Genomic DNA, 23,634 nt, shown 5'->3' on the forward strand with positions numbered 1-23,634 from the left:
GACAGTAGATGTTTTTTTTTTTTTATTTGTCTCATTTTATCAATTAAACTTAAGGCAGGCAAGAGTCATGCTATTTTTGTGACTTTTTTAGCTTTGAAGGAAAGTAGAACATAATATTTGGAAGGCGTTTATATTAAATTAATGAGAGGAGTACATGACTCGTGACCTGGCTAAATCTTGATCAATGCTTTGCCTTTGTGATTGAGTTGTAGACAAAGGTTAGTCTGCTTATTTTTAAAACTGGATATAAAGGAAACATGGCAAGTGTTCCCTCTAATTACAATGTGTATGTTTTTTTTGTGTGTGTTTACATTTGATCACTTGAGATAATTTGCTTTTCTTTGACTCACTGCATTGCTATTAATAATGTCAAACATTGGTCTTGCCCCTGTCACCTTATACAGCTAAATCTATTATTTTGTCCTAGCTCTCCAGGAAAACTATTATTGAAGCAATATGTTGGCTTTCTTAAGGCTAAACACAGTTGGACGCCACGTGCTTCATGTCTGGATTTAAAGAAACCACTCGGGGATATTGCTTCTGCCATTATTTCACTCTGGTGTCCTCTTATCTAAAGGTCAGGCTAGTTTGCAAACATTTGCACATTTCTCATGATTCAGGCACTGCATTTTAAGCAATATAAATTCTAAGTAAAATAATGGATTCTGCATAAAAAGTGCAAGGTCAGACCTTTCCTTGTTGAAAGATTTATGTCGATTTGACCAAAGTCTTTGATAGATAATGGCCACTGCACAAACATGGTTGAAACTGCAATTCAAAGGTAATTCAAAGCTGTACTGAGAAAAGCAGCAAAGAGGTTCTTGGCAACGCTAAAGGAGCAGGAGAGATTCACATCACAAATATTAGTTATAAGTAGCAGCAGGAAAGCTTATAAAAATTACTTTTTCCCGGTTTGCCACAAGTGTTGTGGCTGACATAGTAAACACAGGGTGAAAGGCGCTCTGGTCAGGTGAGACCAAAATGGAACTTTCTCGCCTATAATGCAAAATGCTATAAGTGACAGAAAATTACCATTACCTAAAAACATCATATCAGTGATAAAACATGGAGGTGGCAGCATCACACTGAGGTGATGGTTTCTTTAGATGACAGAGAAAGTTGCTCACAATAAATATACCTGTAAGAAAATTTCTAAAGACATTTCTCTTTGGTGCAGATTCAACTTCAATGACACCAAAAATGCTGCAAAACCTGCACTGGAATGAGTTTCATCAATGCATATTTACGTGTCAGATTATCTAAAAATAATTAGACTATTAAAGCTATAGTTGGTAATCCTGTTCGGAGACACCTATTTGTTATACTGGGTGAAATGGTCCTTCCATCCTGACAGTAGTCAATACATTATGTATTCAGAAAAAGGAGGTTTAAAAAAAAGATCTCTGTGAGAGCTGCAGGCACGTTTTTTTTTTTTTTTTTAGTTTGCACTTGCTACGCATGCACACTTCTGGTGTTTATGTATCCGGTTAGCTTTGGTGTTAGCCGTTCGTTGTAGCTCCGCTGCTCTCATTGTATAGTTTAAAAATGACTGAGAGTCGCAAGAAGCAAGCTGTGTATAAGTTTATGAGAAGAAGAGGAAGGCCTCAATAGAAAGAAATAAGACCAGAGTGGGATTTGGGAGACTTTTTTCACGCAATCCCCCTGAGTAATGGTAGAGCAAGGTAAGACAGTCTTGCGCATGCACAGTTATTCAAAAAGGGACTTCCGTTTCTTACTTGCATTTTCACTACATCAGTATTTTTATTAGGGGTTAAGAATTAGGAGTGGTGGCAAAGTTTGAAAGTTCGATAATTGTACTGTAAATGGAAGCACATGGATCAATGCAAAAGTATACAAGACCAGGTGGGTGCTAAGTGCAAAACAGTCAAAACTAATTAGATACATTCACTAAACGTTAATAAATGAGATTTTGTAGTAAAGTACGTATTCATGCAGTGACAGTTTTTGATGTGGGTGATATGGGTTTTGACTCAGGGCTTCACAAGTGCAAAGAAGGGTAATTTAGTAGATGCACCCCAGACAAGTTTTCTGTTGCTTATTGGCATGTCAAGTCAGTCAAAGTAGAGGAGGACTGTGGGCAGGAGCCCTCCCCCTCTGCGTTATGCACAGTGTAAGCACTGTGAGACTTCTGATGTGCACCATGGCTGCCTAATGATGCTGAATTTGAAATATGATTCAAGTTTCTATCTTTCCAAACCAAAGCAAAGATAGTTGTATTTCAGTGTTTTGAAGACTCTGAGCTGAATTTGATCGTCTACATTTCGACTGATTCACTGTAAGGAATCTTTAAAGCACAGTTAGAGATTCATGAAATATGTATTGATTTTTTGAAACACTACAAAATAGTGTTCTGCTTTTCTAGACAAAATAGCATCAACTTGGACAGCATTGTTTTACACTGATTAACAATTATTAAATGAAAAACTGTATTGGTTTCTTAAACCAATTTGAAAAATGTAGTTACCCCAAAAAGGTGAGGGAAAAAAAATTAAGTCACTTTTCACATCCCCACATGGACTGATTGGCCCAGTGGGCATTCATGCATGAACTACCACTCCATATCTAATTTTATTTCCAAATGTAGAAGGCAATCCAGACAGTAAGTGGTGCAAAACTGGACATATGCCCTGAGACCTTCAGTCTAAACAGCTTCTAGATTGATACCTCTCTTTGATCTCATCATCAGACACTGCAATTTTGTTCAAGTTCTCTTTAAAGACACTGTGTTGTCTAAAGTGGAGTCAGGCCTCGTTAGAGATAGCAGCTGATGCACATTGGAATGCTTTTGGTCTTATCATATTGTCATAAAGCTCAAGCCCCAGACACACTGGGAAGCAAAACAATGAATCAGACTTAAAAAAAAACAATTTGCAGCAAGCTCAATCATTCTATGAATGTTTTATTCTCATCATGCAATATAAATGGCTTATGTTGTATTTTGGGTGAAATGGTGGCACACTATGGCTCAATCCAATCCAATTTTTTAATGGACTGTACAGCATATTAATGTATCATTCAAATAATAAAATGTTTTACTTGATGCATTTAATAACCATGAAGGTCACTGAATATGTTTATTTATATATTTAAATTTCATTAGAGTGAGGTGTGTTATAAAACGTTTCCCAGCTTATGAAATTAAGCATTCTACTATTTACAAGGCTGAAGATTTTCAATTGTACTTTTTGTTTCTTTTTTTTTTTTACATTTAGTAGAAACACCTAGTTACTTATTTGATCAGAGGTGTCAAAAGTATTCACATTTATTACTCAAATAGAAGTATAGATACTAGAATTTAAAAATACTTCTGTAGAAGTAGAAGTATCAACTCAAACCTTTTACTCAAGTAAAAGTATAAAAGTATCGGACATAAAACTACTTGAAGCATTAAGGTTGAAGTAATCCCCCCATTACTATAATTAAATAGTATGATGTTAATATTGAAAAAAATGGGATTAGCTGTTTCACCCACATATGTCTATTGAAAGCGAACCATTTAGTACAATGCAAATATATTAAAGTTCCATATAGGTGCAATACTGAGCATCAACATGGGATTCATTGAGCAGAAAATCTGATGTCAGGTTGCCTATAAGTATTGGTGCAAAAAGTCACATTTTAGAGATACATTATCAATAACCTGTTACTTGTTATTATTGTAAATGAACATCCAAGCATAGCTACAGGAATTGACGAAGGCAACAGATGTAAGATAACAAAACTGGACATATAAATGAGTGCATTACCATGTTATAGCAATTATGTTATCCTTGTATGGTTGTCTGTATTTAGTAGACAATGTTGTCAAAATGAATGAAAAATCATGGCGGTTAATCAGAAATTGGAAAAAAAAGGAAAAGAACTAATAATCCTAAATATGCAATGTTCTTCTTCTAAGTTTTGTTCTTCTTCTAAAGTTGTTATTGGGGTGTTTGGCAAACAACTTGGTGCAGTACTGCCTCCATCCACAATCATAATCACTCTATTTGGGTAGAACTATTTATCTGAATATTTTTATTTTTGTTTTTTTATTGACAAGCCAGAATGACAACAAGCTGAAATAAAATAGAAGTATTGAGGCTAGTTTCAGGATGTAAGATGTAGATGGTACAGATAATTGCGTGAAAATGTAAGGCTGAAAATAATAACTCTTTTAAAGTATAAATAACCAAAATTTCTGCTTAAGATAACATAGTATTTGTACTTAATTATTTGACACCTCTGTATTTAATCTTTAATTGATTTCAATATTTTGTGAGGTACATTACTCTGATACATAGTTACACAGTTAACAACATGACAAGAAACAAATATTTAATACAGAAGCTTTATGAACTTAAAAACTGTTGTCATGTTAAGCCCAGTCAGTCGGTGAAGCATGGCTTCCTACATCATCAGCCTCTCTGGCTGTCAGTCACAATTTCCAGCAGTTGGATTTAGGCACAGACCTGGTTATAATTACTATAACGGAGACAGTAAATCATGACTCTGCATGAGATTAATATGTGGTAGGGGGAAAAAGACCTGATTCTTTAGTTCTTTATGGAGATGCAGTTAACTATAAAATAAACATAAAAAACATATGCAAAAGAACATTTCACTGGCAGTGACACAGTGCAGGAGTCATGAAGCGAGGGAGAAGAAATCTACTACCCATGTGTGTTGATGGTGTGCAGATTGGTGGAAAAATCAAAGCCACACTGTGGGACTTGTCAAGGTGTTGTGCCAACATGAGATGGAAAATTAGCTCCAATTCACATAGATCCAACAGCTCACTGAAGTCTATTTGCAGGATAAACATTTTGGCATGAAAATAAAAACCCTCTTGAAGGAAGGGCTGTTCAAAGGCTGATGGTGACCCTCTGGTTTAGTGCTGCAATTGTTGTTCAACAATCTGAAGACCGGGTGTTTGTTAACTCTAGAGTGTGTTAATGAGCTGGCCTTTGGGTGAGACCATGAATTTTTATACAGTCGTGTTATGTCCCCTTTAAATTCCAGAAGGCATGTATTTTGCTTGTATTTCATGTTTTTGCTATGTACTTTATTTTTTGTTTTATTTTTTTTGTTTTTTACAAACCTTTCCATTTTGGCTTTGCCTTTGATTAGTGAATAACGATAAATAACGTTGAAATTTGTAGTGACTGGTTCTGTTCACTTTGGGTTAATTTTAGCATTGCTTTTGGCTGAAGCAGTTTCCAAACATATGGAATAATGAACAAAAATCACTGTGGAAATATCGAACCAACAACTGAACTGTGTTCAGTTATGTGACAGGGGTCTTGCAAATGACCAATGACAATAGCTATAAACATACTACAAAGTTAGTTAAAAGTGGCTTAAGGACAAGTACATTTTTGGAGTGACCATTACAAAGCCTTGATCTCAGTCTCACAAAAAATCTCTGGGCAGGACTGAACAGGTGTATGTGAGCAAGGGGGCGTGCAAACCTTACTCAGTTAAACCATGTCTATCGGTAGGGAAGGATAAAAAAAAAAACGTCATTGCAAACTATTGTTAAAAGCTACTGAAAAAATACCAAGAACCTTTGATCCAAGTCATAACGTTTCAAAGGCAATTCTGCCAAATACTAAAGAAATAAACAAAAACAAAAATACATCTTTAAAAAAATTGTTATTCTGTCAATTAAAATTAAATCTTTCCAGCGTTCTCGCCAGTGTATTTCAGTGTAACGGGCCATTACACTGAAAGTTGTCAAAATTATGATGAAATTAGACTGTTACACTAATTAGCTGTCAGTATGACACGCAACAGTACGATAAGGATATTTGAGAGCAACATAGAAAGTCAAAAAAGCTCCTAAACGTGCTCCAGCACAGTTATAAACCTTCCTGACAACACAAGCTAATGCTAGCGGTTATTAGCTTGACAAACAGCCCCCTTCAAGTTGCTCCGCTGCATGAATGCATCCAGGGAAACAGCAAAACGACACACCAGCTCCACTTATCTGGAGTTTGTTCCAGATAAGTGGAGCATAAGACCTTGATGTTGTTTCTTCATGTCTCATTCTTGTTCTGGGTATGCTAAGCAGACATGAGCCAAAAGACCTGAGTGGTTTGGAGGGTTTATACACTTATAACACTTATATGTTATTTATTTTCGTACTAAGCTATTTAGGGATTTATAGACTAACAGAAGTATTTTAAAGTCTGTTCTCTGAGATACAGAGAGCCAGTGTAAGGACTTTAGAACTGGGGTGATGTTCTCTACTTTCTTAGTCTTAGTGAGGACGCGTGCAGCAGCTTTTTGAATCAGCTGCAGCTGTCTGATCCACTTTTTAGGCAGACCTGTGAAAACACTGTTGCAGTAATCAATTTGACTAAAGATAAATGCAGGATTACATTTTCAGCATCCTGGTGAGACATTAATCCTTTAATCCTGGAAATGTTCTTCAGGTGATTGAAGGCTGATTTTGTATTTGTTTTAGATGCCTTTGAATGTTTAGCTCTGAGTTCATTACTACACACAAAATTCGGGCCTAAAGTAACTGAAGCTGTTGGCTTACTCTTGATTGTCCCTCTGTTGGTCCAAAAAATATTACTTTGAGTTTGTTTGTATTCTATTGAAGAAAGTTTTGGCACCTCCATGCATAGATTTCTTCTAAGCATTTACCCGGCACCTCAATGGTTCATAGCCACCTGGTGAGTGAGTCGTCTGCATAGTTGGTAACCTATGTTGTTGTTTTTATGATCTTAGCTAGAGGGAACATGTAGACATTGAATAACAGGGGCCCCAATACTTAAAAGTAGTAAAAAAAATGTAAATAGTAATTTTAATACTATTTTTTTGATTGTTGTGTTTAATCACTTGATTGAACCCAAATAGCCAAGATAAATTTAACTTGGGTATCTGAAATAGCATTGTTGGTTGGAGTTGCAATCCTTTATTTTTAAATCCTGGACAAAATACATATTAAATGAATACAAACAACAAAACCGGAAAATGAATAAGACTAACTCTGGAATAAATAATTTACCAACAATATACTTCAAATAGTTCTCTTAGCTGGACACAAAGAGGGTATTTCCTGCCCTTTATAACAATTATCTTTGATAATTTTAATTTGTTGTTTAATACCAAGATGGTCAGCATCCAAAGCTTTCTTTTAAATCACCTTGCTTTCCTAAAATATTAATACAGTCCTGTTCATTTGGGTTTGGCATGAAAAACTGTATGTTTTGGCCTGCTTCACAAGATGCTAGCATGGTATGGAATAACTAACAGGCATTTTGATGACGACGTTTGGAAAAGCACTCCGTCAGTCTCTTCGTCTTTGTTGTTAACATGTTTTTGTCTCGCTTGCCCTGCTTTTCACTTTAACTCCTTTGAATGCGCCTCTCCGGGTCAAATGATTCCCTGGCTTCACAGAAGTTCTGTGGTGGCTCCACTAATGGTGCTGTAATTTTGCATCTCTTTGAAGTTTTCCCCGACCGTTGTGTTACCTGAAGTCTGTGCTTCTCTGAGGTTTTGGGCTGGGGCAGGCTAGCTACCCTCTGCAGCCTAATTAAATGTAATTGCTCCATTTTGTAGTGGTGCCCGTGTGGAGAGGGGAAGCCTTGTAATAAAAGAGATTGCGTGAAGGGTCCGAGGATCACAGACGCCAAAGAGGAGCCACGAGGAGACGATCGGAGACGCTTCCCCCTCTGTCGCCTCGTCTGTCCTGAGCAGACCTAGTCATTACTCCCTCCACTATTCCTGTTCTGGCTCTGTCTCCTTTCCTCTTTTGCTTTTTCTGCCTCTATTCCAATTTTACCACTCTTCCATATGTTTACAGTCACGGACGTGCAAAGCAAGAACGTTTTATTGAATGTTTTGTCGACTTTCACATCCACCACTTTGTATTTCAGCTTTGCTTTCATGTCAGTGTATTTCACCTAGGCATGAAACAGCAGGAAGATGACTCCTGATTGTGTACAGGAAGTGCCTGGTATGATTTCTATTGCATTCCCTCAGGTGGCGTCAGAGTCGAGGGAGGAAAAGTAGGAATTCATGGAATCCTACAGGCACCGTAAAGACTCCGTGATGGAGTCACACACCAAAATGGGGTTGTTTGCCGGAGCAACGGGAGACACATACTTTCCGGGAAAGAGAAGAGGAGGGGGAGAAAAAAAAAGGAAATTACAGAGCAGGAGGGAGACAACATGACACAGAGTTGAGAAGGAGCGCCAGCTTGACCGTGACCCTCTGGGATGAGAGGCTGACACGGGATGCTGTGATGATGTGTGTTTGTGTGTGTGTGTGTGTGTGTGTGTGTGCGTGTGTGTGCGTATTAGGTACAAAGGTGACTTGGATACAGAGCCAAGCGTCATTTTCAGTTTCTGACAGAACAACATCCACAAAGGGATGGTGATAAATGCTGCATCAGGGCGTCTGTCGGGAGATTTGCCTCCGTCATCCTTCTTCAAGCTCTCCTCCTCCATTCATCTTTTCTATGCTGTGGTGCCAGTGCGTCTGCCACACGACCCGTTAAGGCTAATGCGACACAGGCTTCATATCACATTTCAGCCCCACATGAGTGCACCCCACACTCAGACACATACACATTATCATCCCTATCCGCCTCCCTTTCCTCTCCTGTGAGCTGACTTGGCTTGGCCCAGGATGTGCCCATTTTATCAGAGAATGCAAATCAATAAAACCCCAAAAGCTTTCATTTGGCATTTTATGCTCCAGGAAAGTGTCCGCTAAATGATTTCTGTTCTTGTTAAAATAGTTGTGTGAAGCTAGAAGTGGGAGACAGCGGCCAAGGCTCTGCTCAGACGTGAAAGAAGCCAGAGGAGGGGGTGAGGGGGAATGTGCGCCTGTATATTTGACAGTGAGAGTGAGCGGTCTCTTAAGAGAGTCCCGATAAAAGAAGACGAGGAAAAACATCAAAGGTGTGGTGAAGAACGAGTTTGGTAAGATCACACACAGTGCTAGGCCCGCTGTCTTTCTCATGACCTCTTTGTCATGTGGCTTCCATGAGAACCAAACATTCAGCCACAGTTGTTTCCATTCTTAACCAAGCTGCTTTGGTTATCCCAACACTTTTTCCCCTTTTATACTACCACAAAGCTAATTGCTTGGATGTATCTGCATGGCTGCTGTTTTCGTGCCATGTGTGAAAGTTTCAGCGTGACATATTATAGTAATTTTCATCACTTTCAGTTACTATCAGAAATTGAAATTCACAACCTTTTTTATTTTGTTTTACATGTTTTCATCAAAACCACTGACATACACCAAATAAGTGCCTCTTCAAAATATCGGCTTTTGTGCACATGATCTCCTGCTCCATAAATCTGCCAACCTGATCAGGCTTCAAATCTAAACAGAGGGTATAACCAATTAACAAGGCCTGCACAGTAATTAGCTGTCTGCATGTTGAATAACTCCATACTTTCAGTTCCCATTAGTGGCATATCATGAAATGGCTCATAATTATACCATGAATCACATATGTGCTTGATTCATAATTATATCATCTATATAATTATAGTCATGCTTTCCCGTGCAGCTTGTTTTGACACATTTTTGTGAAGTCTTGTGATCAGAACTGTCAGCATGGAAATGTTATTTAGTCAGAGACTGTAGTACATCGTTTTGTCAAATAAATTTTAGTTTTCTTTATTGCTTAAGAAATGCAGAGTAAAAGTTTTTGTAGCAAATAAAAGTCACGTGAATGCAAGAAGGAGCACTGTGCAGTTCATCATCTGAAAATGGAAAATGCTTGGCAATACTACAAAGCTATCGAGACATGTCTGTTCACCTAAACTGGCAAGCTTTATAGAAGAGTGGCAAGATTGTTGAATTATTGAGTAAGATCAAAAGGAAGTCCAAGTTCGTGGTTTGCCACATTTTCTGTAAAGGACACAACAAACAATAAAGAAGAACTATTTGGCTTATATGCAAACTGCTATGTGTAGCGAGCACTGCACATAAACCCTGAACAGTCCACCCCTATTTTAAAAAAATGGTGGTGGCATCATCATGCTGTGTAATACTTTTTGTTGTTAGAGACAGAAAGCTGTTCAGAGCTGATTGGGAGATGAATGAGTTGAAACTGGGGCATAATTCATGTTCCAAAGGAGAAGCAAACCTAAAGCTTTGTCCATAGCGGATATAAATGCTTATTTATGACTTAGTATAACCCAGTCAAAGCCCAAATCCAAATCCAATTGAGAACCTTTTGGCTAGATGAAAAAGTTGATGTTCACAGACACTCTGCCTCCAATCTAACTGAGCTTTACCTGGGTAAAACAAATGAGAAAACTTGGGGAAAAAAACACTTCAAAAGACTTCCCAATGTAGTAGCAATGAAAGTTGGTTTTACAAAACATTAATTTAAAGGAGCGTACCACAAGTTCCAGGATTTCTGCTGACATCTGCCCCCTCTGGCAACAACTTGAAATTACGCCGGTGGAGGAAAAGCATTTGCCGCTGTGTCTGAACAGGTCTTTTGTTTAGAGGGGTGATTTCTTCTGAGGTAAGAAAGCTATAAATATTGCATCTAGCCTGTGTTCTCTCGCTAATGCATCGATTACAGCTCAGGCAAATGAAAGTTCGCAGTGAGACACGCCCAGAGAATGCGACCCGAATCCCTCTCTCATAAAATGACTAATCCAGCCTATATAGGCAACTGCAGTAAATAAAGGATAACTCATTTTTAGGCAATTTTAAAGGCTTATTTAGGAAAGAAGATAAATAATATTTAACTTTAAAACTTGGGCAATGCGCCTTTAAGCATGCTGAATACAAACCTGTTACACTTTTCAGAGTTTTATTTATTGGAAATTTTGGAAACTATTTATTAATTTTGTTCTTCATGATTCCACACTAAAATCCCCATAAAAACATTGAAGTTTGTGTTTGCAAAGTGACAGAAATGTGAAAAAAGGGAATTAATAATTTAGCAAGGTATGTATTCATATTCTATTTTTAGCAAAGTTTTTTTTTTTCATTGCGGTGTTTGATATAACTCAAGCTGTGATATGTTCACAACACAAAACTACATTTCTGCTTTTTGATCACTTTTCCTTCCACAGTCAGCATATGGTAGGTGCGGGGGAATTAATGTAGCTGTTTGAAGCTTAAGGCATCAGATGGTGTTCATTTATGGGCCTTATCAAACACAGATGGAGCCATGATTTTACTCAGCATGATTCAAATATTCGTTTCTTTGGATCTGCTTGCAATTAAAGCATTCAGTGAATGTTGAACTGCTTCAGAAAAACCTGGTCTGCTGGAATCGACGCGACAAAAGCTGCATGAGCCGTTGACACCCGTGATGGACCACCCCTGATTCGGACTGTAAGTGATCATACGCGTCCGTCAGAGCTCAAGCCCTACATCAAAGCAAAGGAAACGATACGACTGCAACTGGGTATTTTCTTTTTGTCTCGGTGTGAGAAACTCTGGAGTGTTTTGAGTGCAGTTAATCTCTTCTTTGGATACACAACAGTGGTGGCAATTTTCTGGATGCACACACCTAGAAATATAGTCAGTTAGGTATAAAGAGAAACTGATATGATTTAAAAAAAGAATACAAATAAGTGAAACATGAGCAAATCCAAATGTTGTTGGTGATATCAAAAATCCTATGTTCCTATTAGGAATAACCCTTCAGTAACAAAGTTTTATTTTCAAGCCTTTTAAGATAAAAACAAGATGTTTTTTTTTTCTGAAATCATGCCTTATTGCATCTAGAGCGGGGTATAGACCCAGTGTGGGCGGTTTAAAAAGGCGAAAAGAAAAGCCATAGACATGGGATAAAAGGTGGTTTATTTTGGCGCAGAGAACAAAAATAGCCAAAAAGAAGTAAATATTTTGGATTGAAAAAGCTGAATGGGGACTGCCTGTTTTACAAATCATGTTCTAACCACATAATGAGACGGTATAAGTGTGTTTCTTTGAGATGGCATGGCTGATCCACACTACAGTAAATCCGTTGTGTATCTTTCTCATGGAGTTCAAACAGCAAGACCTCTGGTTAGGTGACAAGTACATCAAACACCTGAATCAGCTTTTCTGATCTTTCACTTTCCAATCCTTTACACGCTCTGCCTACAACAGAAGTAGGCTGCAAATAAAATGTCCACTGTTGCCTGTTGAAAATACATTTTTATATAATATAAAAAGAATATACCAAGATAAATAGATTCAGAACTGGTTCGCCTTTAATGTGACCTTTAACTTGCACAGCTCAATTGAAAAAATTAAACACATTTGGGAGAATATTAATAAAAATTTAAAATAACCTGATAGCATAGGTGTGCATTCTCTTTATGACTGGGGATGTGGTTTTGGTCAGAATTGACCACCAGATTCAAAGTCATTTTAAAAAGAAATCAGTACACACCTGCCATTGTTAAAAGTACCTCTGATTAACCCCACAGGAAGTCCAGTTGTTCTAGCTGGTTTTCCTGAAGCTTTCTCAAGCTGTGGACACAGTACATGATTTGCAGGTTGGGGGGACTTAGTATGATGAATTGGCATTTTTGAATGAAATATTTTCTACATGGAATAAACCAATTTATCATGTGTTTATTTGGGTGATCCAGCCCAAAAATTGTGTTGCTGTCTGTTAAGATCCAAAAAAAATAACTTTTTTAGATTACATTCAACATTGAAAGTCACTCCAAAACCCACAGAAAAACTCATAACTTCAATTTTCAGAATTCTCAACACGAGTGTAACAAAGAATAGTCCACAATATTTAATTGTATTAACTTGTGGGTTAAACTTAACACATTTTACATTGCATCTCATTTAGTTTATAGGGGACAGAAATATAACTTCACCACCTACTGGTATTTTTTTGTTCTTTCAAACCGTTGCCCTCGTTGCTTAGTTGGCCTGAAAAATCCTGTAGTCTGTGATCTCTCAGCAGGCACAACTGTGAAGTGTGTGATCCCCAGTCGTGAAACAAATACCTGTCTGTTACGGAGAGCAGCAGGTGTTTTCAAAATGTGTGACAACTGTGAAACTCAGGTCGTGTGTCCCCAACTGTAGCTGCCTTTTACAGCAGAAGCCAAGTTCTGCAGCGAGACGACAAATTATCAGAGCCATCTCACTGTCAGTAGGTCAGATCAGTTAGAAGAAGAGTGCAAAATAATTTTAAACACATTATATACATGAAAGTAGTGAAGAGTTATTGGCTGAATAGCACATGGAACAACAATCGCCCATATTCCTGATGTGTGGGCTGTGGGTTGATAAGTTGGAAGCCATTTATTCTTCTAAAAGAAAGAAAAAAGACAAGGCTCAGGCAAATGCTGTTAAACCAGTTTTCACAACTCCCAAAAGCATGTGGGAAAGGGGTTATGTTTTTCTTTCAAAGCAGACATATACAAAATTCACTTTTTAGCCCAAATATACTTTGTTGTGTACTTGGCATCTCTAGTACTGTAAAAAAGTTGAATGTAGTCTGTACATTGCTATATAGATATATTTATATTCTGCTTGGGTCATATTTTTCAATTAAGGGTTAGGGCCATTACATTTTCTCTGTTCTCTATTATTTATTTATTTGTTTTTAATTATGACACAGTCTTAGCTGCAGAGCTGCTAAACAAGGTGATGGACTTCCAGCTTACCAGTTTTGTGAATCTGGCAATTTTATTTCTTCGAATGCTTTTGTAGTCCAAGCTGAAGGATACCAAATCTACAAGAGGATAAGTCATTGGTTGTTTATTGCACTGTACCCCAACATCCTACAAACATGGCCTTACAGGGTGGAGTGGGTCTGTGGCCTGGAGGAGGCGGGGTGTGAAGTGCCTTCTTTAAATTTAAAGAGACCACACCAAAATCAGTTGTTCTCAGACACACCTCAGAACTGGGGGGAAAGGGGGATGTGGGGAAACAATAACGAGGAATTCAGAACAACGAATTGCAATTCCCCTTTATATGGACCACAACTGAATGATTTAATGTGAAAAGGAAGAACTGAAAAGCAAGAAATGTCCCCTTTAAAGCAAGGTTAAACTTTTTAGCCATATTTTCAAACAGTATTTTTAGTGCAGAAAGAAAACTACAACACCAGAAGAACATCCCGTGAAGCAAGATGGTGCAATGACAAATAAAGTCAAGACAATTATTAGAGAAGGTCAGTTTGTTTTCAGTTGAATTATACAGATTAAATGTGACACCTAAGGTAGAAAAAGTTCTGAAACATTTTAATATAGGCTTACAGACTATTTTGTACATTGTAGGTATGAGACCAAGCAAAAAAGGAATAAATTAATGAAAGGAACAAAGAGGAATATTAATTGCATATTTTGTACTGTTCAAACTTCCTTTTGCATGGGGAAAAAAAGTTATTAAAGGAACCACTTGAGAGTAATTTGAGAGGAAAAGCTCTTCCTAGGGACAAACATGGACCACTGAATACTGAATACACCTCACATAGGTCAGAAGAACAACATCTAAATGAAAAAAATACATTATGGCCTCTTTCATTAGACTGCAGTGCACCTTGGGGACTTCCTGGGTTAATAACTGGGATGAGGCTCACATTACTTTGTGTCTCAGCAGCAGGAGAGGAAGACAACCCTTTAATAGAGCAGCTTCAATTACACCACATCAGGAAAGCAATGTCCTCTTGGATCCCATTAAGAAAAATTATTTTCAACTTGTAGTGTGTGTGTGTGTGTGTGTGTGTGTGTGTGTGTGTGTTTGTTCTTGTACTTGCAGCTGAGCAAAAACATTTTTTGTTTCTTATTTTACTAGTAAAACGAGGACGGAAAAAAGGTCCTCACTTTTTTTCTGGGCTGGGGATAGATTTAAGACTAAGGTGTCAATTAGGTTTAGGTTAGGGTTAGACATGAACCAGCTTGAAGATGAATGGAAGTCTCCCAGTCAAGGCATGGTCCTCATTATGTACATTAAACAGGCACGTGTGTGTGTGTGTGTGTTAAGAACCTTATGCATGTTTACCGGTGTAATATTATATTTATACAGTATTTTAAAAGTATTTTGTCACTAGTAATCCTGTAGTTTTCATTAATTTTGAAGCCTAAGTAAAGGAATACATATTTAAATTTGTTTTTTAAATATACAAAAAAGGCAGGTTTTCACCCACTTTATTCTGACAATCCTAAATAAAATAAAATTTCCTTGAAAGGTTGTACCTCAGCATAAATAAAGCTATTTTTCATAGACCTCAGAAACCTATTAGAAAACAAAGAATATCTTGAAATCCAAAGAAAGCACAAAGGTCAAATCAGGGATAAAGTTGTGGAGAATTAAACCATGATTAGGCTATAAACAACAAAACAAGCTATGATCATTTCATGAAACTCAATCCATCATCCAAAAATGAAAAGAGTAATGGACACCTACCAAAGATATGGGGGCCCACATAAACTGACAGGGAGGGCAAGGGGATCAAGAAAAATAGCCTAGAGCAAGGGTGTCAAAATGGGGCACGGGGGCCATTTGCGTTCCCTGGACTGATTTTGTGTGGCCCCCAACTGCAATTCAAAAATGATTTGGCCCACAAGCAGGGGTATTTGATGCAAATGGATCATTTATATTATTAATTAGAATCAAATTATTACAGACAAATTAAAATACTCTTGCAATTGAAAATGTTAGGTACTACATAAAGCATTCATGTTTTAATTACAACACCTTTTGTATTTTTATTATTTGCTATTTCATTGCAAATAGGACCCTATCGACTCAAAAGTAGGCTTTGGTGGACAGAAATCTGCTGTTAACTAATGAAATTGGCTAAATACAGCAAGTGTTTTCAATGTGTGACCCAAATCCTGTTTGTAATGCTGAAAATAGACCAAAAAATTGTATGTTCTTTTTTGTCTGATTGGGATGATAATACAGTTAGCAAGACAACCTGTTCACTGGATGACCATCTCTAATAAGGCAAATGTGCTAAATGCTTCTTAAGTTTTAGACCTACAATGATTTTTGCATCCCTTTCCTACAGAAGATCTGGCTAATTTGTTTATGCTGGTGAAGATTCAATCCAATCAATCCAAGTCATGGTCTTTCCTTAAAAAAGTTAAAAAAAAAAAACAACTGGACTTCTTTTTCCGAAGTTTGAAGACGTTTTGCGCCCTATCCAGAAAGCTTTCTCAATTCAAAATGTCTGGAGTAGTGTGGAGTTGCAAGCTTGGGCAGTAACATAAATAGAACCATTTTGATCAAAGCATGTTTATATCCGTAGTTGCCCAGAGACAAGTATAATCAGGAATCTATCCAATTACTTAAAATGAGATGTTCATCAACACTTTATCCAACCTGACCAAGCTTGAGCAGTTTTACAAACAGGATTGGGGGGAAAAAAACAAAAAAAAAAACATCTGTCTTTACATGTGCAAAGCTGGTAAAGACAAAAATCAAATTTAAGCGAAAACCGTTTCTCCAAAACGGGGAAGGGGGGTTGTTGAATATAAATGAATGATACAACTTTCATATGTCCTATTTTCCAATGCTCTACTTGTGTTGGTCCATCACGAATGATGATCGTTGTTGTTATATGACAACATATGAAGAATTTAAGACGTATTGTTACTTCTGCGCAACACTGTATTTAAGCTTTGGGAAATTGAGTTAGGCCCAGCGACTCTGAATCTACCAACTTCAAATCAACTACTGCTGCATCCACAAACTTGTCTGCATTGTCCTCACTCAGCCCTGGAAAGACTGATGTGATTAAATGCTCTGACCGTGCACTAACATCTGTTAAATTGCTGCGGTTGATAATCATCGCAACTACCGTCTAATTGCTGCATCTTATCATGGGCAATGAACAAAATACGGAACTTCTAAAACACCCTCTGGCTATCTTTTTTCCACCCCAATAATTCATTCTCCTTCTCTATTTGGCCATCAGCAGCTCAAACATATGTGGCCCCATGTCAAGGGATGCCTCTTCCTGTGAATGCCCTTTGAAGGAAGCTATTTTGTCAAATGCCAAAGCCATTGGCTTGCTTCATTTCCTGTCAGATAAGCAGCCACAAAGAGCTCTCTTTTTTTCTCCGCTCTCAACTATTTCTAACATCTTAACATCCTCTTTTCTTCCTCCCCATACCCCTCCTACCCATTTTGTTAGTCGATAAAGAACGTTGTAATGTCAGGAAGGACACACATTCCTCACAATGGACTCACAATAGCCTCCTCAAAATGCATGTGACACATCAGCGGAAAGGAGGGATATAAAAAAGAGAAGGTATAATGTGAGGAAAATTTTGGAATAACAAGCTGAAGCTGTTTTCACAGACGACCTTTGTAATGTTACTTAGAACCATCTCCCTAGTCATCTCATAGTTTGCAAAGTGCCCTCACACCCGTGACAAGAGATATTTCATTCTGGTAAATGTTCAGTTAAATTTGGTTTTAATACCAGTGACTGTAAGCAAAACATCATATGAGATGTTTGCTGAGACGGGGCTCATTTTTTGATCATATTTAAGTTTGTCCATTTGTCTAATGGCATTGGGGTTTTGCCCTCACTTCCCTATAGCTTACCCTACTGTAAAACCATCTGTGTCATTAAGGAATGGGTGGAATCTGTATTTTATAAAAAAAAATAAAAAATAAATTACAGAAGAAGCAGTTTGGGTGAGTTTTGAGGAGTTTGTTTGTTTAAGCAAAAACAAAATAAAGCACCTTCCCGGTGGTCATTAGTTAAACTACAGGGTGTCAGTAGGACCCAAAAAAAGCCAAGTAGGGAGATGGAGTTAAATAACAAATAGTGTTTAGTAAATTAACTGTAATGTATGAAACAAAGTCCACAGTCTAAAATCCAAAAAGCTATAAACAAAAGTTGCATGGCATAAAACATAAATAAATCCAAAACAGAGTCATGCAACCAGGGGCATGGAACATGTGGCAGACTATGGACAGCAGAGCAGAATTGAGGAGCAGAAAAAGAAGAACCAAAGGGTAATATATACTGAGGAGAGGTGATCTGTGGAACAAAAGACAGGTGGAGAATAATTACCCTGTGAGAGCAGCTAAGAAAGAAAACCAGAAAACAGAGACAGGGGTAATCAAATGGGATTCTTAGACAACAAAATCTACAAACACAGAAATCAGAAACTAAAAACATAAGACTCAGAGGAGAAAGGGAAACACAAAAACAGGAGACAATAAAAACAGGAAGTAAAGAGAAACGAGGACAGAATTAGTTTTTTTTTACAAAACTTTATTAAACACTTGTAGAAACAATTCACTATTACTACCACAACCAGAACTGCTGAGTGACATCTTCTGTTATCTGTGTATGTGTGTGGCTTTGTGGTCTTGAACCGTTCAGAGAGCAGTATGACAGTGGTCCCATTTAATACTGGTATGAACAGCCACCTCAAAAACATCCCATTTCAGCAAAAAATCAGAATCGAACATCAAAACCTGCAGTGCGAACATAGCCTTTGTCTTTTTGGCTTCAGTCACACCCAGTTTAGTACCTCAGGTTTAGTGTTTTCAAAACTTGATATGATGCAATACACCAAGGAAAATTAACTGATAAAAAATGTTTGCAAATGTCATAGCATTGACTCAATAATATCATTAGTTTATCTCATGTTATGCATATTCTGCTGCACTGATGAAGATTCATTCGCCTCATCATAATTACCAACTGTGTATTTTCTGAGAAATGCCAAAGATCATCAGGCAATCATTGAACATGAAAGAGATTAAAACAAGACGCTGACACAGTTGCCCACAGTAATCTTTATACCCTTTACCCTAATACATACAACATAGGTTGGTGCATTGTCAACAGTAGAGATAAGTGAAAATACTTTGTTTTGTAAAAAGCTTGTTATTTCATCACATTTAAGTTGCTATAAAGTAGCACAGTGATAATCCAACACAGAGGGCGTTGGTCAGAAACAGTGTAAAAGAATTGCTCAAGGTTACCTTTAAAAAAACCTATTAATTATTTTCTTTGTCTAGGCTCAGTAATTACGCCTTGGAAACTAGCGAAGAGAAAGCTTAAAATCTCCATTAACTGTCAAAACACCCTGGAATAAAGATGATGTGGATGTAATTCACCTGACAATGGGATATGATGGTGTTAGAAACAGGCCCAATTCAATAAATTAGGATATTATTGAAATTGAAAAGCATGTATTCAACCAGGCCGGTCGTGCATTAGCAGCGATATGATTCAAACTTCATCTTAAATATACAGGTTTTTAACAGTAATGAAAACATATTTAGAGTATAAATATAATCAAAAAGGTCTAAAGAATGTCTGTGTCCTGCGTCCTTTCACATTACCATGGGTTGTTGACAAAGTACACACAAGCAATCAAGCTGAAGGTCGTGTGAAAAGTATAAATTAGAAAGGGGTGTGGGATTTACCACAACAAGATCATTAACATCAACTTGGACGTCTGATAGCTACAGCTAAAAAAGGAGCACTTATGTAATCTCACTACAAAGACAGTTTTCCTAATCTATCTGCATGATTTAATAAATTTGCAATCAATAAAATAAATAAGAACTAGATCTATGTGGTTTTAGTTTAAAATCAATCAAACCAGAATACTCATTCAAATGACTTGGATTTGAAACACACGTTTAAAATTAACTCCTATTTTCCCCCCAATATAATTTTTCTATCTATCAATTTTTTTTGTTGTTTTTTTGTTTTTGTTTTTTTTAAAGAACTTAGTGGAAAAGCATTGTAAACACCTGTGTGCTAGACAACATCATGCCTGATCAGGACACTTGGAATTTCAAAGGTTTGTCCCGTACTGATAAGCGTAATGCCATCCATGTGCCTACAGACTGGTGATCTGTGCTATCTTACAGAAGCTTGTGGTCGTTAATCTCCATTAGAAGATCTTTCATCCCTTTATTCTCTTTAATCTTAAAACTGTGCTTCGGGTACTCACTCATCTTCTTTTTTAGACCAGAAATGTGCCCGGAAACCGCCTCCAGATGCTCCAGCTGCCGTTGCTGACAAGAAAGACAAGACACAGTGCAACAAAAACAGTCCAATACAACGTGATGACCAACCAGACAGAGATGTTAGCATCATAGTTTTTTCCCCCCTTTTGTTTTTAGACAATTTTCACAATTAAAAATATGTAAATAAAAATTGCACAAAATAAAATTACCAAAGCAACATAATTAATTGTATCTCCAGTTTTATAAAGCTATTAATTGCAATAAATAAAATGCAGTTCTTAATAAAGCTGGAATAAAATAACAAAATGCAATAAATACATATTTTTTTTACAAGCAAAACATACCAATATGCTTGTTGGCTTTTTTAAAGTTTAATAAGCATTGTAAAATTTTACAATAATGTACTCACATTTTCATTTATTGAACTGGGAGAAGAATCTGCTTCGTCGCTCTGCTGATCCTGCAGAAAAGGCTGCATGATCATGAAGAAGCAACAAAAAAAGGAAAAAAAAAAACTGTTACATATAAAGCTTTCCCAGTTTGGCTCCAATCAAAATGGCTGAAATGCTTGTGGCTTCATGATTAAGCTGCTGCAAACCACACAGCCCAGGGAGAGTAAACCAAACATTTAAACCAAAAGCCAGATACGGGCAGTCTGGGCAACAACAGTGGCATATTAGTAATTACCCCAAGTGTGTAACCCACTTACAGGCATTCAGCTTCTCAGCACACGGAATTATGTCTGTGAGGTTTGAGAGGGTTTAGGGTATTATAAAACAACCATCCAACAGTCCTGAGTGGACTCGAGGACATCACTGCATTATCACAATGATATCTTGTATGTCGACATGAAAAATCCCAATTTACCTAGAAGTTGGAATTCTAATCAAGCAACAATTCGAGGTCTTCAAGAAGATTGCTTGCAAGCACGTGTGAATGCCGTTTTGACCAGTGGGACTTGTCCAGCAAGAAAAATTAACCCATCTGTCCGGCAAATGTTTCCATATGGACAAAAAAAGAGCACAGCACATTCTTGTGAAAATGAAAGCAGTTCCTCCAATCACTAAAAGACATAATTAATAATTGATAAGAATTGTAGCCATGAGGCAAAGTGGATGCTTGTAGATAACTTAAGACAAGATTAGGGATGGGACAAAATGAGGTGATATGGAGGGGGTGGGCTGATTTTGAATTAAAACATTATGCATGGAGGACTGGAATTACTTGCTTGGTAATCATGAGCACCTATCAGCTCCTCAGATCACTTCCTGTGAGCTTGGCTCAGCCGTCTTAAAGTGATCATTGTTTTATCTGGAAGGAATGCAAATTAGAGAGATGCAGAAGCAAAACCTTGCCAGCATCACACAATTACAGAATGTGGTCAGTTTAAATTGATACAACAGATGCCTTCAGAGCAAGTACTACGCAAAAGAGCAGAAACCTGGAATACAATTATCGTCTCGCAAAGATTTAGCAAAAGACTGGAACATGGTTAATGACTGAGCGTGGTGAAGTTAAAGAAGTTAAAAAGTACATTTTGGTAACAGTGGGTGAGACTGAGGCCTGTTACTCTCCCCACAGGGCATGTGCTGAGGAGGACCTTTGATGAACAAGATAAGCAAAAAGGGCATTTTCAATCATCATGTCAACCTAAATTTCTGTAGGAATTCAAAAATAACATCGAGGATGAAGGGAGGTTTTGATTCATGGTTTTAAAAGCTCCAGGACCAGAATTATATTTTAGTGCCAGCAGAAAATGTTCATCTCTAGAGCCGTTTCTAATGACATGGAGCGGCCGAGATGGGCGCTACTGGTCATAAAAACTTTAAAAATAGAGATGCTGCTTTTTTTTTTTTTTTTTGCAGTCCCGCACTAGGGACAAGCACACAGAGCATGGCAAACTGTTTCCAAAATACTGGTCTTCATTCTAATAAGCATGCACCTTGAAAAAGTGCATTATTGGTGACAAACATGAGAACCTATTTCGCTGTGGTGAATGGTTTTCTGCTGTTTCCTCCAGTCGAGAAAATACTCTTTTGTCCAATAAAAGGGATTACATGAACACCAGCAGTGGTTATCTTGAACACATGCATGTCTAATATGTGGTTTGTAACAGCAGCGACATCTATGGAAAACAAAATAAAACAGAATCTCTTTCGATGCCCACAGTTTACCAAAATGCAGGCAAACTTGTCATGCATGGTGAACTAGCCTTTTTGTCTCTGGCTGCAGCTGAAAGAAACGTTGGGTGGCTGCGTGTATGATTTATACCTTTCCCCAAATTCAATTGTGAGTGACAGTGATACGATGTTTCCCACCCACAACGTGGGGGGAACACACACAGTTAGCAACCTCAGCGTGGCTGTTTGCCGGGGCTATAGGGTGTTCCCAATCATTTCCTCACCCGCAACACAGACGAGGAGCACGCTGTCCTATTACGATTTGATTCTGTGAGTGGCAGACTAGGTTGCTCATGAAAAAAAGAAATAGCCAAGTCAGATTGTAATTTGTTGACATTCTGATCTGTAGAATACCTTTTTTAAATCCGCTGCTTTGATCTTTTCTATCATTAAAAGCCGCAGCTGAGAAGATAAGTACACCTCATGTACCCAGAGCTAAGTGAACTTGACCACTTTGCTCATTTACATTTGTAAGGCCTCCCTTTTTTGTCGAGTCATTTCAGGCTGCTTAGATGTTGGTGTCGACAAATCAACATTTAGATACTGTACTAATGTGCCGCTGAGAGGGCCCTGTGAAGACAAATACCTTTGATATGACCCCCCGCGACTCACACTGTCCTCGGCTTAAGCAGAGCCAGCAGGGGCAAGACAATCCAATCCATTTGCCCCCTGCAGAGATCAAAGTGTTCAGCTCCTCTGCATCATTCTATTTCTAAGGACTCCACCTTTGTAAAGTCTCCACACAAATGAGATTGCACCTTTATCTTTGGTGGGGTTAAGGACGGTGTTTTTGAAAGGACAGAAACAACAAGCATGAACATTAAAGAGTTTGGGTGTTGACCAAGAGAAGAGAGGCTGGGGGGGGGGAGCAAGGTGGCATGAAAGGAGGCGGCGAGCGGCAAAAAGCTCTGATTAAGGCCTGATGACTCCTAATGGGACAATGGTTGAACTACTGGGGCCATTAATGTGCTTTTGTCTGAGAAGTTGCAACCCCTTGATCAAACCATTGTCATTACACAACAGCATGGGCTTTTTGAATCCCTCAGCCAAAGACATTTGTCCCAAAGCAAAACACCCAACTTCCATTTTGGAAGCTTTAGGGCCCTGATTCTCAGAGTTACCACTGATGATACTGAGGATATATTTTTTGATGCATTCTTTTTTCACTCAGATGTTGGACCAGCACAATCAGAGACCACCAAGCAGATCTGAGTTCAGTATGCAATATAGCCCCTGTACGTCTAAAATATGTACTGGTGCTAATTTCTGCTTCCATCTCATTAAATCAGGCACACTATAGCTGGTTCAACAAGATGAGGCACCTGGCCCTGGGTTATGCCTCAGCCTCAATGTACATTGTGGACATGCTCATTTAGTGTTCGAACACATACAGTGGAGAGAAGTACGTTGTTATCATCTTGTATTCCTATTAAGCATTAGCACAACAATATAAAAGCATCTCCCACTGGTTTTCCAACTTGCAACTACAATGCGTTCATCTTGGGTGGGACATCATTTTAATTTCTTAGCTCAGACTTTGGGGAAAAAT

At 37.9% G+C, this 23,634-nt stretch overlaps 1 long non-coding RNA gene across 1 annotated transcript; it reads right to left on the bottom strand.

Moving 5' to 3' along the window:
- Positions 1-12,896: 12,896 nt before the first annotated feature.
- Positions 12,897-20,353, bottom strand: LOC118557015. The gene is made up of 3 exons (XR_004927545.1): positions 20,315-20,353; positions 19,890-19,953; positions 12,897-13,253 (listed from the first exon to the last, which is right to left on the bottom strand). It is a non-coding gene; the product is annotated as an uncharacterized LOC118557015 (long non-coding RNA).
- Between the last annotated feature and the right edge of the window lie 3,281 nt (positions 20,354-23,634).

Source organism: Fundulus heteroclitus, chromosome 22, assembly GCF_011125445.2.
Source record: "Fundulus heteroclitus isolate FHET01 chromosome 22, MU-UCD_Fhet_4.1, whole genome shotgun sequence".
NCBI classification, from domain to species: domain Eukaryota; kingdom Metazoa; phylum Chordata; class Actinopteri; order Cyprinodontiformes; family Fundulidae; genus Fundulus; species Fundulus heteroclitus.